The sequence below is a fragment of the Camellia sinensis genome, chromosome 5 (genome assembly GCF_055761805.1).
Source record: "Camellia sinensis isolate YWXY chromosome 5, ASM5576180v1, whole genome shotgun sequence".
In the NCBI taxonomy this organism is placed as follows: Eukaryota; Viridiplantae; Streptophyta; class Magnoliopsida; order Ericales; family Theaceae; genus Camellia; species Camellia sinensis.
This window is the reverse complement of record NC_138965.1, coordinates 219104433-219120879: the sequence shown is the minus strand read 5'-3', so window position 1 is coordinate 219120879 and position 16447 is coordinate 219104433. Positions and strand designations below refer to the sequence as shown.

General features: G+C 33.3%; 1 long non-coding RNA gene across 2 annotated transcripts; it reads left to right on the top strand.

Moving 5' to 3' along the window:
• Positions 1-11195: 11195 nt before the first annotated feature.
• Positions 11196-16085, top strand: LOC114266642 (uncharacterized). Of its 2 annotated transcripts, XR_014331091.1 has the most exons (5): positions 11196-12407; positions 12684-12945; positions 13624-13745; positions 14552-14600; positions 14860-16085. It is a non-coding gene; the product is annotated as an uncharacterized LOC114266642 (long non-coding RNA). The 2 variants fall into 2 exon arrangements; XR_014331090.1 differs by having other exon boundaries at positions 14552-16085.
• The last annotated feature ends 362 nt before the right edge of the window (positions 16086-16447 follow it).

Genomic DNA, 16447 nt, shown 5'->3' with positions numbered 1-16447 from the left:
ACAATAGAGAGAAGTTTCCGATATCAAGATGTTTAGTCATTAATTACTGTTTGATGTCTGCAAGTCATACTAGCATTAATGACAAGAAACTACACTTTTGTCATAATTTTAGTTCATGACATTATATTGTTAACCCGTGCTGAGGGGAGAAGAAAATTTGTTAACTGATAATCCTGGGGACACAACAACAATTTGTATTTTGAATTTTATTAAGAAGACCCTCGTACACAAATGATTCATGGCACAGGAAGTATATGTTCAATACATTTATGTGAGGGCATTGTTGGGTACCCTATATGTTCAATACATTTTCGTGAATGGGTTTAGTTCACAGGATCCTAAGGCAAATTGTTTGTGGTTCTCTCTCAAACTATTGGCCCCTACATTATTAAAGGCATTAGAGTATGCAACTGAAGCTAATTAAATGGACACACTCCCATAATGACTCTTTGGTGGCCAACAGCCTCTGACTTCAGAATGGAAGTTATCAGGAGGGGCTACTAAAATCTGAGCGGCTAGACTCCTAGTGCTTTTAATGGTTGCCACTACTTTGAATGTAAACCTTAGTTATATCCTGGTATTTTAGTTATTTTGTTGTTTTATTTTTATTTTTCCATATACTACTAAATCCATAGTGGATGAGATGGGGTATTGAATGAGCAGCAGGTTATAGTAGGATGGCAGCGACTACCCCGTCCAAGTGATGCTAGTGTATGTAAAAATTGTAGATGTTTAAAAATGATTGGGGCTCTCAAACATTTTTTATAATGTAGTTGTAATTGGGGCTCTCAAATTTGAGTGTTTGATTACATTCAAAACATATGTTGTTCTAAATGCTAGGAACAGCATAAATAGGATTTTAATCATCAGATCAAAAATTAAAAAAAAAAAATTATAAGCAAATTAGACGAAAATTTTTTCCAAAGAAAAGGTACCTTAAATCTCCAAAAAGCACAGCAGAAGGGAACTGTAATGTCACTTTAAGCTCCTTAGCTTACTTAGATTGCAGAGGCTTTGTCCTTGTGGTCTCAGGTCCTCTCACTAACACACAAAACAAGGTAAATAGAGAAGACCCTTACATCTCCTATTGCAATTCTCTTCCTGGTGTTCCAGACTAGTGCTGGTTTTTCTGTCATAATTAACACGACACATTGGATTTTGGTGCGTGTTATTGCATTAAGCATAACTGTTGGTAAGAAAGTTGTGTCCCATTATTCCTTTCTTTTGTTGTCATGAACCATAAAACTTTTCATGGGAAAGGGATGTATCAACATTTGCTTGTAATATGAAGAGAATCGACACAATTTGTAATTGATGACCAACATACATTCATGTGATGCAAACAATTGGCAAGTTTGAGTTATTTACCAAACCCATGCCATTTTTAAACAAATTTTGCAAATACGAGTTGTTTTGAACATGATTCTCAAACCCACATTGTTCTTAAAACACAAACTTCAAATTCACAACCTAGATTTGGGAAATAAGTTCAAAACAATTCACATTTGGGAAATCTGTTTCAAAACAACATCGATTTGGTAAAAAACTCAGAAACGTGTCTTAGTGCACAACTGGATGCCGAAGGGAGTTGACAAACCCATTTGTCTCTAGGCCACCTAGTATATGGTGGTCCATAGCAAGTTCAAAAATAAGTACTAACACAGAAAACAAGGTAAAACATTATTTAGATTTCTCACCTATGCATGCATATATATATATATATATAGGGTTAGTTTGGAATATTCCTAAAACAGAGGCACATTTGGTCACAATCGAGAATCAGAAAAAGGGGCAATCCGAAATTTTAACCAAACCCATTCACGAAATCAGAAAAAGCCCTAAAAATTGTTTGCGAAATCAACAGAAAATGAAAGAAAAAAACAATTAAAAACCCTACAGAAATCGTTAGAGACACGGGGATGGGAGAGACAACGAAAAAGATATACAAATAGATAGACCCAGATCAACAGAGAAAGAGAGAGATCAGAGACAAATACCTGTAATCAGTGGTGGGGCCGATTTGTAGTGGTCGTGGTGGCCAGCGCCAGTGGCCAGCGACGGTGATGATCGACGGTCAGGTTTGGTATCGACTGCTGGTGTGTGAGGTCTGTATGTTGGTGTGTGAGACAAAACAGTTCCAAAAATGTGTCTGTGAAATATATACTGGGCGTGAATATTTAATAAGTTTCCCTCTAAAAAACAATTCGAAGATTTAGCGACCAAATCATTATTTGTCACCAAAATTCCTTAACAGCGACTAAAAATTGGTCGCCAAAAGCATCCTATTTGGCTACTAATTCCAATTTTTCATCGGCAATGTTTACTATACAACAACTAACTTAGTTTTGGTCGCCACAAATTCATAAGAAAAAGGCCAAAAAATTGGCGACCAATATTTTTTGTCGGAAAATGGTAGCAAACAACTACTACAATTAAGTTTGGTTGCCAATAATAATATATAGCGACTAAATTAATTAGGTAGCTAAAAATTTTCGCCGACTAAATTAGGTTTTTAGTCGCCCAATATGGTGCTTTTGGCGACTAAAATTGTTTTGATCGCCAATTTTAGTCGTCAAATGTGCATTTTGTTGTAGTGACTTCAAGAAATATATATATATATATATATTATTTGTAACTAGCATATCATGAATAATATAAAAAAAATATTATGGATATAAGTTTTAAAATAAATTATATAATGATAAAGTAATTTTTTATATAAATTTCAGTAAAAATTCAACATAATAGTAATACCACATCATTATTGACATATAATATCACTAACCAATAATAAAAAAACACATAGAGAATGAACCTTACATATCAAATGTAACTAACAATTCAATAAATTTCATATCTTTAATGAGATTAATTATAATTACATGTCAATAATAATAATAGACATTACTATTGTGTTGAAATTTTTATAGATAATAATATGACTTATCTTAATATCTTTATTTGCAATAAAAAAACAATCATTATTATTCTCAAATTTTAAAAATGTCATTGATATTTCACTCTAAATAATATTTTATAAATTTTTTATTTAAAATATTTTCTTTATGTTTCTCAGAAGAAAAAAAAAATTCAAAATCCAGGGCGAGGTCCTTTTGTGGTTCGGTCCCTGAGTACAAGTCTAGGAAAATACCAAAAAAATAAAATAAAATAAGAGATGATAAATGAGAAAAATAATTGTAGATAAAATGTATTAGTCATTTTATTCAAAATACATAATTTTGATTTTTTATAAATAATTGACTAGTAAATTTGGCTGTTGATTTTTGAAATTCATAAAACTGCCTATCCTATCTTTTATTTATTTATATAACAGTAAAAAATATATATATATATATATATATATTCTGAAAATATATATTTACAAAAAGCAAAGGAGAGTGGACACGGTGGGGCGGTTAGAAATAATAAAAAGGTTTGATTTGGTCCATACACCGTCGACTCTCCATTCTCACACGTGTTTTTCAACATTTCTGACTCCAGTAGACTTGACAAATTATTGACCGCCTTAAAAATCCATTTGTGGTATTTGAATCGGATTAAAACAGTTCATATGATAAGGAGCTGTTTGGTAATGTTTACGTTTTTAATTTATATTTATAAAAATTTTATAAATTAATTTTTGTTTATTTTTTATTTATTTTTAAAAAAACATAAATTACAAACGCATTTGGTTTAGACAAAATATTTAAAAATATAAAAAAGAGTGAGAAATGATAAGTGGTGGTGGATGGTGGGTGGAGACGAGTGGTGGCGACGGAAGATGGTGGTGGAAAATGATGGCGGCTGGTGGTGGCGGAAGACGATGGTAGAAAATAGTAGCAAGTGGGTGGTGGTGGTGGTGGTGGTAGTGGGTGGGTGACGGTGGTGGGTGGTGGCGGGTGGGTGGTGGTGGTGGCGGGTGGGTGGCGGATGGCGGGTGGTGGTGGGTGGTGGTGGTGGGTGAGTGGGTGGGTGACGGTAGCGGGTGGTGGGTGGTGGCAAGTGGGTGGCAGGTGGGTGGCGGGTGGTGGGTGGTGGTGGCGGATGGGTGGCAGGTGGGTGGCGGATGGCGGGGGGTGGGTGGTAGTGGCGAGTGGGTGGCAGGTGGGTGGTGGTGGCAGCGGTAGTGGCAGATGATGGTGGGGGTGGGTGGTGGTGGCGGAAGACGGTGGTAGAAAATGGTGGCAGATGGTGGCTAGTGTTGGGTGGTAAAAAAAAAAATTAAAAACTTAAAACGGAAACACATTTTTTGAGTTTACATTTTTTGGCCAAATTTATAAATTGAGACCATTGATTTATAAATCAAAAATTTACCAAATAAGTTTTTATTTGAGTTTTTTAAATTTTTATAAATATAAACTGAAAACGTAAGTGTTACCAAACGGCACCTAAATGTTTGGATTAAATTAAGATTATGAGAATATATTGACAAAATTCTATTAATTTTATAATTTCATTAATTAGTTTGAATTTCTTGTTATAATTCTTCATTTTATATCCCATCTCATATTGAGATCCAATAATTTTAAAAATATTATGTGTAAATGGACTATTAGTCTGGACCATAATTTTCTTTTCTAAACTTCAAATTGTTCATTTTTTGGGATTATTATGCAAAATAATTTTGGAAATACTATTTTGCAAAGCAAAAAAATAATCATTTAGTCCCACAAAAATGATGGTATCTGTGGCAAAGATGGCAATGTTGGTGGCAATAGTAATACAAGCGATGATGGCAACAACAAAAATGATGGTGGGTGAAAGTAAAGGTGATAGTGGTAATAGTAATGATGTCAAATAGTTATAAATTCTAATTGATATTAAGTTTTTTTTACTACATCATATTTTTTAACTCTTAACTTACATTTTACGAGTTACTTAAAATTTTAAATGATAATAATTATAATTATTACACAAATTTAATTGATTTTAATTGAATACATTCAATTTTAAATGAAATTGAATTTTCAAACACATCCATAATAGAGAGCAAAACGCCTTTCTTGTTTTTAATTAGTTAATGTCGTTCAAGTATTTTCTTTTAATGCATGGCCAAAAATTGAACACAATAGGTATGGATATGCAATTTTTGTTGTAGATATAGAAGCTTGTGTTGTTTGAATGCAATCTTTATCCCCCATCCAAAAAAGGAAAAAAAAAAAAAACACTTCATAGAAATAATACAAGATAAATGAGAAAGGAAAATGTCTCGTAACTCAAATTTTGTGACTCAAAAACGACGTCGTTTTGGCCATTTTTATGTTGTTCTGTACTCAAAACGACGTCGTTTTAGCCATTTGAGCCACTTTTGAATCACAAAATTTGAGTTACGTAGCATTGTCGAATGAGAAATAAGTTTCAATGATTAAGATGAAGTTTAGCTACTTCCTAAAATTATTTGGCCACATATAGTATTTTTATTTGGCTAATCATGGATAATTTATAGGTCCATAATAATTTGGTAGCAGAACAAAATAGTACTCTAAAAATTATCTTTTTCATGTGATAAGAGTTTTTTTTTTTAATAAATTTCAAACATCACATTTTATATAATAAAAAAATACCTTGTTCACTAGATTAACTATTAATTTCATTATCTGAGAGTAAAAGTGGACATGGCACTCACCCACCCCAAGACCATCCCAATAGAACCTCTATATGCCATCTTTACTTATTATGTGTGTCAATTTCCGACCACACTGTCAATCAAGCACTCAGTTGGAGAACACTGACAGAATAGATTAAGCTCGAACGACCTGTCGCAAAAAAAAGAGATTCCGGCGGTGGTTCGTCCATTCAGGGGCACTCCGACGATTAAGTCAGTTATCTCTCAAAGATAGCAAAAGTGTTTAACTCACTATTCACAGCATAAAAAACATACCTTAGACCCATGAGGGTGCCTCTCTTTTATAGCCAACACAAACCTAGTCCCAATAGAAGCCTAGTTTTAATAGACTTAAGATTACTGTTAATCTTGGACTCCCAGTAAGATTGGGATAAACTTTCTAAGAGTCTTACCCTACCCAAACTGAAGTCCTCTCTCATTCTAGGACTCTTGTCCCTTATCCGCTTATTCCGGATTTCGGTATCTTCGCAGATAACCTCGGCCTAGCCGAGATGATCTCGGTGTCATGACCAAGACACGTGGCACCTCGGCTAGCACTTCGGTGACACCTCGGCCACGTGTTGTCATTCAAAAATTATGTCCCCATAACTGCCCCCTAGGTTCTATTACCTCGACATCCTAAGGTGATGGAACCTTATATCATTCATTCCTTTAATCATGACCCCGGTTTAACTTCAGCTTGTAAATTTTTCTTAAAATTTCAATAAGTGTTAAACATGACCTTAGTTTAATTTCAACTTATAAATTTTTCTTTAAAATTTCAACAAGTGTTAAACATGACCTCGGTTTAATTTCGACTTGTAAATTTTTCTTAAAATTTCAACAAGTGTTAAACATGTCATCGGTTTAACTTCAACTTGTAAATTTTTAAAATTTCAACAAGTGTTAAACATGTCCTCGGTTTAACTTCAACTTGTAAATTTTTCTTAAAATCTCAACAAGTGTTAAACATGTCATCGGTTTAACTTCAACTTGTAAATTTTTAAAATTTCAACAAGTGTTAAACATGCCCTCGGTTTAACTTCAACTTGTAAATTTTTCTTAAAATTTCAACAAATGTGAAACCAAACTTAGCTTGTAAATTCCAACTCCCAAGCATCATTCTCTAGATGGCGTGATTGTGGTTCGATTCCCACAGACAGCGGCAAATTGTGTGTGTCAATTTCTGACCGCACTGCCAATCAAGCACTCAGTTGGAGAACACTGGTAGAATAGATTAAGCTCGAACGACCAGTCACAAAAAGAAGAGACTCTGGCGGTGGTTCATCCACCCGGGGGCACTTCGACGATCAAGTCAGTTATCTCTCAAAGATAGCAAAAATACTTAACTCACTATTCAGAGCATAAAAAGTATATCTTAGACCCATGAGCATGCTTTTTTTTATAGCTAACACAAACTTAGTCCAATAGAAGCCTAGCTTCAATGGACTTAGGATTACTGCTAATCTTGGACTCCTGGTAGGATTGTGATAAACTCTCTAAGAGTCTTATCTTTACCCAAACTGAAATCCTCTCTCATTCTAGGACTCTTGTCCCTTATCCACTTATCCCAGATTTCGGTATCTTCGTAGATAACCTCGGCCTAGCCGAGATGATCTCGGTGTCATGACCAAGACACGTGGCACCTCAGCTGGCACTTCGGTGACACCTAGGCCACGTGTTGTCATTTAAAAATTATGTCCCCACACCTATTTGAAGGAATTAAAAGCTCTCTATATCCTTCTATTAGAGCTCTTAAACACTTTCCTAAAATAGGAATTGCTACAGTGACTCCCTATTTGTAGGGAGTCACTGTAGCTCCCTTATAATTTTATTTTATTTTATTTTTTTAATTTTTTTTAGATTTTTATTTTTTTTAAATTTATAATTAAAAATTATATTTTAATAAAATATAGAAAAATTAGGGAGTTTGTTAATAGAATAGGGAAATAATAGGGAGTCTCTTGGGAGAAATAAATGAAAAAGTGATTCTTAAAATAGGGAATGAATTTTTTAATAATATTTTAAGGTAAAATTTAGGTAATCTGATAGAGATGCTCTAACACCCAAAGGTTGGATGGGCGTTTTGGGAATGCAGCAAAAAGTCAGATTTTTGGTTTTTTTAATTTTTTTACACAAAAAGTCATAAAAAGTCAGTTTTTTAACAAAAAAAAAAAGCCAAAAAATTACACAAAAAAAAAGACTAAAAAATCAGCTTTTTATCAACTTCTCAAAACACCATTGAACTACGGGTTGTTTGGTTAGGACTTTTTAGTTGAAAAAAACATAAAAGATAAAATATAGACTAAATCTATATAATAAGACAGAACGATTTTTAAAAATATATAAAATGTATTAAAGATACATTCATTTAAATGGCTGAGATAATCCCTAATCAATATCCAACGGTTAAGATTAATTTTTTTTCCTGCTCAAACACTTTCTGCTCTCTCTCGCATGTCTGCCTAAACATGTCTCTCCCTTACCCTTCCCACATACCCACATCTCCTCCCCACATTGGCCTTGTTTGGTGCAGCTTAAAAGCTGCTTATTTCAGCTTTCAACTTAATTTAAGCTATTTTGATGTGTTTGGTTTAGCTTATAGCTTTTTGGAAGTCAGAAATTAGCTTATTCTTTGAGTGGGGCAGGAGATGCTTAATTTATAAGTCAGAAATCAGCTTATGTTCATAGTTATAAGTTATAAGCTGTTTAAGCATAAGCTATAAGCACTTTCCCACAGCTCTACCAAACAGGGCCATTCTCTCTTTATCTTTCTCCCCTCTCTGTTCTCACGTCTCCTCTCTATTCCTTATTTATCTCTCTTCCTCTCTATTCTTCTTCTTGAACAGAATCGCCAAAACCACTTGTCTCCCTATTTCCTCTTTATCTCTCTCTCCCTCTTTCTCAACCACTGCCATTACGACTATCGACCACCTCTATTCCTGTCATCTTCCCCCTCTCTGTTGTATTTTTTTTTTCCCGAAATACATCTTTAATCTAGCTCTATTGTTCATCGTTGTTGTCTTTGTTGAAGTCGATTCACTGCTACTCATCATCACCACTCGCAAGGTTCCATCTCTCCCACCCTCGGTTGTTCCCTTTGCAAGGTAATTTCGGCTTTCTTTGTTGTATTTCTGTGACGCCCCAAAAATCGCGAACTTCAGAGAATATATTATCAATTAAATACAGGGTTTATCTAAGGTTAGGAGTCTAGGAAATGACACTAATGAGTCCTATGGCCAATAACCGAGTAAGATTCCAGATCGCCGGAGGAGTCAAGTTAGCCTACCTTCTAAGTCCAACTTTTTTAAGTAGCGCACCACCTTTTTGACAGATCTTAAAAGGCATTGACGCAAGGTCTTATAAGAAATGCAGAGATAGGCATAGGATTACAAAATAAATAATAATTATAGCATCTCAAATTTTAAATTTATAAAACGAGTTCCATTATTATTACAATCCAAAAAGAATAAATAAAAACACAATTAGACTAATGAGCGAAATGGTTCCAAACTTTCTCTAAGGAAAACTTAAGTCTTCAAATGTCTTTGACTCTTTGTTGGCTTCATACGTTTCTTCAATACCTGGCATGAAACGCCATGAGGTTTGAATGCTCAGTAAACGCGCACACACCCCATCCATTTTTTCTAATCCAATACACCATCACAATTATAACAAGCAAGTAATGGAGTATGATAATCATTCAATAATAAAGGATTACAAAATTAAATGTTAGAAATCTAGAAATCCCCTAAAGAGACTTCGTCCTCCCAACCACAAGAATTGGACGCGGATTATTCGGTATGTCCCATCTTTTGCTGTTTTGTTGCAGAACTAACCTCGGATGCCTATCAATGGTTATATACCGCGTAGCGCCAGTCACAGGGCCTCAAAAGAGACGGTAATAATGGGCCTTGCCCAAATCCCATTTCACCAAATACCTAGGGTCCGAATACAACCGCTCCGTTCAAGGGTTCTGAAAACCACTTGCGCAAGATTTTAACTTCCAAATAGGGAACGTGTCCCGTCAACCAATCAATATCTTAGTAATATTGTCTAAAAATTCGCAACCCATTACCACCCATTAAGTTTCCCGTTTGAGTTAGATAATTTAAGTCAGAGTTAAGACATGCTCTTGAAACATCTATTGCACAAGTTTGAACAACTAAATAGTACAAATAGAAGGAAATAAAGTTACAACACATAAGATTCACATATGAAGATAGGCACAAGTAGCTCTAGGCATATTCAAGTAGTTAAGGGAATAAATTCACACATGAATATAATTTCCAGGTTTGCATAAGTGTGAGCACCATCGAAGGATTAAAATAAAATACATAAACCTATGACATGTGAAATATCATAGCGAGACATGATCATAAATTAATAAGCATATTCATGAACACAAGAGCATAAAACACTGCTGAAAACAGAATTTCCAGATTCAGTACTACCTAAAGATTATACTCAAAAGGGCTATTTCAGATTTTTCTAGAGCCCGGCCTTCTTACGGTTCGTAGGGAATTTTATCTAGTTTTCAGAACATTTTTCAGAAATGGAATAGCTTTTCCAGATTTGTAATTATTTCAGAAATACTCCAACTCTGTCCAGATTCGTCGGCCGTTACGAAAATCAGATTTTCTCAAAAATCGCTCACTCGTTTTCAATTAAACCAATTTTCCTTGAAAGATAACTCTTTAAGAAAGATTTTGACATAAAATGGAAGTCCAAAATATTTTTATACAATTTTCTTAAGGTGGCTGTAAAACAGATTTTTCTTGCATAGTTTTTGAAAATAGAAAGTTGGTGAGAAAAGAGGTCAGCTATGGGAAATTTTCCACTTATCTTGTGATGAAAATATGCTAAATAATACTTATTAAACTCATAAATTTAATGTGAAGGTGTGCCTTTGAAAATTTTGAGAGATTGATAGGGAAAAATGTAGTCTTATACCGATTAAAAGAAATATAAGAAGGGTATAATTAAGGCTCAATTCCTTTCATTTTTGACACAAGAATACCATTATAACACATTTGAAAATGCCATTTTAAACTTCTAATAACATGTATTTGAAAAAGGAAAATGGAAGAGAGAGTTGTGTTGTGACTTATTTGAGGGTTGTTGCGATTGCTAGCAAATTTTTTCTTCCTCTTCTCTCTCCTACCAAGCTCACCCTCCTTCATTTCTTCTCTCTCAGCTGAATATAGTGTATATAAGTGTTGTTCTTGTATGTAAAACGCTAAGGGAGGGGTTGTTTATATAATGAATTTGGTGCAAAAGGTTCTAAATGCCCCTTGGTTGGAATTGGGTTGGATAGTTTGGATTTAGTTTGAATTCAATGGAATAGTGGAGGATTAAAGGTCTTAATTAGGTTCCTAAATATGATCTAGTTAGGGTTTTCCTCCTAATCAAACCAACCTAGTTGCTTATATACATGTATATAACAGTTTGTACCAAGTCAAAGATTTTTCTTCTTTAAATCATGGAAAATTGTCTCATAGTACATTCATTACACCTACAATGGTGATGACTAGCCATGTGATGGTGAATTGATGGACTTGTTTTATATTTTATTTATTTATTTATTTATTATTTTTTTGTGTACAATTGTTGGAATTTGTAAAATAAAATGTTTTAGGATACAAGTGTATATATAAATATATAATGGTACTTGTTTGGGGTCAATTTGTGATTTAATAAAAATATGAGGGCTTGGGCTCAATTAAAGTATCTATTTCAAGTGTAGAGTTAATAAATTAGTGTTAGAAAAAATAATTCGGTTTGTATTATCTTGCTTTGAATTTAAAGGTAAATAACCGAACGAAAATTGTGAAAATCGGAAGTTAAGGTTTGGAGTGATTAATCTAAAATTTGAGAGTTAAATAATTTATATTAGAGTGTTAGAAATGATTTCTAAGCTTCCAGGGTCGATTAGGGTTTGTATGGGTTCGTCCATGATGCGTTTTTGGTTCTAGGGTTTAATTTGCGAACAATCAACGAATTAATGGCTTTATTACAATAACTCAAAATTTAGGGAACTAATAAGGTTTACAAAAGTTAGGGGTCTCACAATTTCACATTCGGAGGAAATAGGTTCTGCTTTCACTACTGTTCATCATCACCACTCGCAAGGTTCGATTTCTACGGAGCGTTCTCTTTTAGCATTGAATCTATAATTAGGGTTTTGCTTTGTCAATTTTCTTCAGACCTTACAAAAATTTGTACCCCGAACCACTCGATTCAACAGATCGAAATCACGATCCGCTCAAAAAATTGTTCATTTTCCCCTGAATCTGGTACTTTATCTCAAAAAATTGTTCCTTTATATGCATGCATGTTTGTCTTCGTCTTCGATTTCATTATCTTCTACATTTATTGTCTTACTTTTTTATCTGCATTGGAAGGCTACGATCGAAGTCAATTGAATTCTGTTTCTTTGTCTTCGATTGCATTATCTCCTACATTTATTGCCTCTGTAATGTTTTTTAGGGCTAAGGTTGAATTGAATTATCTGCATTGAAAGGCTACGATGTCAATTGAATTCTGTTTGATATGGATTTGAATTTCATTTGAAGGGAAATCACGTTCATGTGTGGTTGCTTTGAATTTAACTTATCGATTTCAAGGAAGTATATTTTACTTGGATCAGTAGATTTGTTGATGTATGTTTTTGAATTGACTGAATTGTTCATGTGTGCTTTAGATCTAACAATAATTTGTATGTCGGACCACTCGATTCAGCAGGTCGAAATCACAATCCGCTCCAAAAATTGTTCATTATCCCTTGGATTTGGTACTTTAAGTATGTTTGTCTTTGTCTTCAATTGCATTATCTCCTACATTTATTTTCTCTGTAATGTTTTTTTATTTTTTATCTGCATTGGAAGGCTACAATCGAAGTCAATTAAATTCTGTTTGATGTGGATTTGAATTTCATTCGAAAGGAAATCACATTTTTGTGTGGTTGCTTTGAATTTAACCTTTCAATTTCGAGTGAGCATATTTTACTTGGATCAGTAGATTTGTTGATGCATGTTTTTGAATTGAATGAATTGTTCGTGTGTGCTGTGATTTGTAGCATTTGTTTGATAGATCTTGAAAAATTGGCTCCCCAACGCTGGCAGCGCCATATGGATGGCCAAATGCAATAGAGCAATGCTGCTACGACAACTGCTCTATATGATCACCCTAGCGGAGGGTCCCTGCACAATGAGGGTCCCGGGAGCAATGTTGGAGATGCAATCTAGGCACGCTAGCTCCAATTCGCAGGGTTTGCAGCATCTGGCCTCACCCTTGGAATCTACTGGAATTGATCATCACCTCCTACCTAACTTTCTCATGTAGGTACCTCTACATTTCAAATTCATTGCTATGCCTGTTTGGTTACTTCATTTTGTCTTTTTTATGGGAATGCAACAGTAACTTTTTGTCAAAATATGAATTATGTGACTGCTTTTAGTTCTATACTCTATGATTGATGCTCCGTAGTCCCATTTATGTTGATAAAGTAATGCATGTTTCATTATATTTACGCTTCATAATGCATATTGAAACACAATGCAAGACTAATCTTTATTTATCTTATTATTTTTTTAATTTAAATTTTGATCCTACTACGTATCTCTGTTAAAGTTTTTCTCAAATTCATTATGGTCGATTAAAATGGAAAATATAGCTATCAGTTTCATAATGCATATCGAATAACAATGCAAGACTAATTTTTATTTATTTCTTATTATTTTTTTAATTTAAATTTTGATCCTACTACGTATCTTTGTTAAAGTTTTTCTCAGATTCATTATGGCCAATTAAAATGGAAAATATAGCTATCAGTTTCATAATGCATATTGAAACACAATGCAAGACTAATCTTTATTTATTTCTTATTATTTTTTTTAATTTAAATTTTGATCGTACTACGTATCTCTGTTAAAGTTTTCCTCAAATTCATTATGGTCGATTAAAATGGAAAATATAACTGTCAGTTTCCTTTCATTTGATTTGTAAATGTTGTCCAGGAAGCGATGCTGGAGATGTAGTCATGGCACGCTGGCTCCAATTTACCAAGTTGCAACATCTAGCCTCACCCTTAGCATCTACCGGAGTTAATCATCGCCTCCTATCTAACCTTCTCATGCAGGTACCTCTACCTTTCAAATTCATTACTATGCCTGTTTGGTTACTTCATTTTGTCTTTTTTATGGGAATGCAATAGTAACTTTTGTCGAAATATGAATTATATGACTGCTCTTAGTTCTGTACTCTATGATTGATGCTTCGTAGTCCCATTTATGTTGATAAAGTAATGCGTGTTTCACTATATTTACGCTTCATAATGCATATTAAAACACAATGCATGACTAATCTTTATTTATTTCTTATTATTTTTTTAATTTAAATTTTGATCCTACTATGTATCTCTGTTAAAGTTTTCCTTAGATTCATTATGGTCGATTAAAATGGAAAATATAACTATCAGTTTCCTTTCGTTTGATTTGTAAATGTCGTCTAGGGTTTCTTTTGACTATATGCCATCTTTTGACTTTCTCCCTCCCTCTTTTGTTAGTTGTTCATATCTCTTTATTCCCTTTAACATTATATCCATAAGTCAGTGGAGTTTTGTTTGTTTTATTTATAGATTTCTTTATTTTTGCTATTGTTGTTGTTGATATATATATGTAAAATTAAGATGAATCTTCTTTTCGAATTGTGCAAACCCTTCCGCTCCTTCATCTGTGTTGGACACACCCGTCTTTTATTGTTTAGTTTTCTGTTTTTTTTTTTTTTTTTTGGTAGTTGTTATCCAGGGAATTAGTTTTAAGTATGAGAGATATTTTCTCCTAAAATCAATGCACAATTTTTTTTTGAACTAGAGTGTTGCAAAGAAATTATCAATTCATGTAAGGCTGATGTTTTTATTCTTAATGCTTTGTACATGTGACGGAGGCATTGGAATTTGGTGAGGAGAATAGTTGTAAAGGCTCCATCAATAGAGGTAATCAAGATTTCATCCATTTTTTTGCTTCTATTTTTTATTTTTTGTACATTCATGTTGTAAGTTGATAATTTAATCTTTTACTTCATTTCCATAGTTCAAAGACCAACTTCATGATGTCACTTGGAATAATTGAAGTTTTGCAGTAATTAAAGTTCAAAATAATTGGTTTTACCACTATATAATTTCTATTACTACAATGTTCACCAAATGCTTGATAAATTGTTTCTCTATTTGATGTGTTTGATGTGTTTATTAGTTCACAGGGAATGGAAGATGAGGGAAGATTAATCGAATGATCAAACTTTTGGTTGAGGAAAAAGTTTCCCTTTGCTAAACTTTTGATTGGGGTGAGGAAAAGGTTCCCTTTTGCTTGACTAGATTAAGTTTATGAATTTATCTATTTTTTGGATAATATGCTATTTGCTAATTATTTTTATTATTATTTATTGTTTTTGGGAAAGACTAAAAAAATTAGCAATTTTTTGCTTTTTTGTTTGCATTACTTCTAAATAGTTTGAATGCTCTCAATTGGATCTTAGTTGTGAGTCTATGAAATATTTCTTTTGAGATTGTGGTTTGAGGATTTTTGAAATGGATGCTCCTTGCATTGTGGTGCCAAAGATATCCATAAAGGTTATCAAAGAAAGAGCATTTTTCTTGGTCAGTAAATCTCTCTTTGTTTTGGCCTCTATATGGATGTGTCTTTGAAACATTTTTTTGATATATAGTAGTTTCCCGGGCAAACCCCACGTGTCTGGATGCATAAAATATTTGCTACATAGATTAAAAAATAAAGAGGGTGTGTGGGTGTGGGATGAGGGGGAGTAGAGATAGAGGGAGGCAAAAAGTGCAGATAAATGAATAAAATGGTGTGAGACAAATTGCTTCTTGAAAAGTTATCTACCTAAGTGCTGAATTCCATGTCTCTAAAAGACTGACATGCTTAAGTTTAGAAATTAAATATATTTGCTGAATGTGCTTGATGATGGAGGGGGTCATTTATAAACATTAGTGTTTGATAATGTGTTTAAGAGCTAAAATCTAATAATGTGTTTAGAACTTTCAATTAGTGCTGGACGATTTTTGCTTTTGCAACTATTGTAGATAGTGCTTGATCTTTTGAGATTGGTATAATCCATAGACATATATGCTTGATTGGAGGGTTAATTGATTGCCCAAAGAAGGGTGGCTTTGTTAATTAAGGTTTAGTTTCTATTTTTTTTTTTTTACTTTCTATTTTTTTTGCTCTCTGTAATTGGTTTATTAACTAAGCTTTACCAAGAGAGAAGTGTAATATGAAGAGTCTGAGATTTAAGCTTAGGAAAGTGGAATGAGTGTGGTAACTAATTAATGCTGCAATATCACTGAGACTTGAGTGTAATATGTTCATGAGTTTGTTAATCATACATTTTATTTAACTAATTGATACATTTTTCTTACTACATTTTGGCCTTTGATATACTTTAATTTTGTACAATAGGGGTGAGTTGCAGTGCACGATTTTTCTTTCCATGCCTTTTCTTTTTAAACATTATATGAGAGATGGTTTGTTAATATTGCAATCACTAAGATTATATTCTTTTTGAATTTCAGCCGAAATTCAAATGAGACCAACCTCCTCAATTAGAGCAAGAAAGTTGATAGCTTGGATAATAATAATAGTGATACTATAAGAAAAGAACAAATTTTTTTTCGAAATTATTTTGTGAATAAATTTTTCATGTACTACATAAAAGATTAGACAAGAGAAGATTAATCCCAACATTATTTTTACCGTGCCTTTAGGCACTGGCATATACTAGTAAGTTAATAAGATAAAATATCATATTTAAATTATAATTATT